At 44.2% G+C, this 1283-nt stretch overlaps 1 pseudogene; it reads right to left on the bottom strand.

Moving 5' to 3' along the window:
- Window positions 1-6: 6 nt before the first annotated feature.
- Window positions 7-1256, bottom strand: LOC119346843 (annotated as a pseudogene).
- Between the last annotated feature and the right edge of the window lie 27 nt (window positions 1257-1283).

The following is a 1283-nucleotide window of genomic DNA, read 5'->3' as shown; positions in this document are numbered from 1 at the left end:
TAGAACTGCTTTTGAACATCAGTCATACCACTTGTGTCGATGAGCATGACCCTCTCATCTAATTCAAACTGTCTCCGTGCATCCTCCCTCTCGTTTCGTGCATCCTCATTCTTTTTGAGTGCAATCTCCTCTTTTCGCAATTCCAATTGCTGTGCGTAGCGAGCATTTCTTGCCGCCTCTTTGATCTCATCCTTCTCTAGCTTTGCTGCCCACACAGTTTCTAATGACAGCTTGCAAGCACTGTCATCAGCTTTACCTCTCTTGTCCCTCTTCACACCATCAGGTCTTTTCTCATGTTCAAGAGCATCAGTGTGTATCGAGGTAGCATCAGTACGTACCGAGGATGCATCAGCCGGATCATTGGTGGCTGTGCCTGGACTTGCATCAATGGTCTTCTTTTGTTTCTTAAGAGAAGTTTCAACTTCTCTTGTCTGCCACTTTGGATACTTCGAAAACTCTACATAGCAATGCATCAGTGTGAAAGGCTTCTTTTTTTTTAAGATCCATTTCCTTGAACAAAATGTGTGCATCGTTTGTCTGCACATATAAATATGTTGTTAAAATAAGCACAACACATATAGAATATTGCACATCACATATAGAATTACAAGAAAGGCGCATACCTTTTCTTGTATAGTCCTTCCACTTTCTTCCCTATTTAAAATCTGCTGAAGGCAACCACAAAATTTAGAGGTCTCTCTATTAATCGTTGTGTAACGGCAATTGATTGCATTAGCATTACGCTCCGGCCATGATGATTCCTTGTGTGTGTTGTAGTACTCTGAAATTCTATCCCAATAAGAATCCCGGTTTTGATCTGTCCCAACAATATCCAAACTTGTATTTGTCCATGCTGCTATGAGAACCTTGTCCTCATCACTAGACCAATTTTTGCCTTTGTTGGATTTTCCTTTCTCTGTTATTGCAGAACGATGCTGCGTTGATGGAGTTGCCTGCTCTCCAATTGGACTTTCTAGTTGTGTTTGCGTGTAACCAAAACCAAGGGTGTCCAAGAAGCTTTGGTCAGTATCCATCTGCAAGCAACCAATGCACAGCAATTTTAGACCATAATCTGGCATCAAATTGACAATTTTAGACCACAGCTATGCATCTCCCCTACATCTCCTCCATCTCCCCTGCATCGTCTCCCCTGCATCTCCTCCACGGCTATGCATCTCCCCTGCATCTGCATCTCCTCCATCTCCCTGCATCTCCTCCACGGCTCTGCATCTCCCCTGCATCTGCATCTCCTCCATCTCCCTGCATCTCCTCCCCGCCGCCCC

Source organism: Triticum dicoccoides, unplaced genomic scaffold (genome assembly GCF_002162155.2).
Source record: "Triticum dicoccoides isolate Atlit2015 ecotype Zavitan unplaced genomic scaffold, WEW_v2.0 scaffold52590, whole genome shotgun sequence".
In the NCBI taxonomy this organism is placed as follows: Eukaryota; Viridiplantae; Streptophyta; class Magnoliopsida; order Poales; family Poaceae; genus Triticum; species Triticum dicoccoides.
Note: the sequence above shows the minus strand (reverse complement) of the source record. Positions and strands in the feature narration are given on the sequence as shown.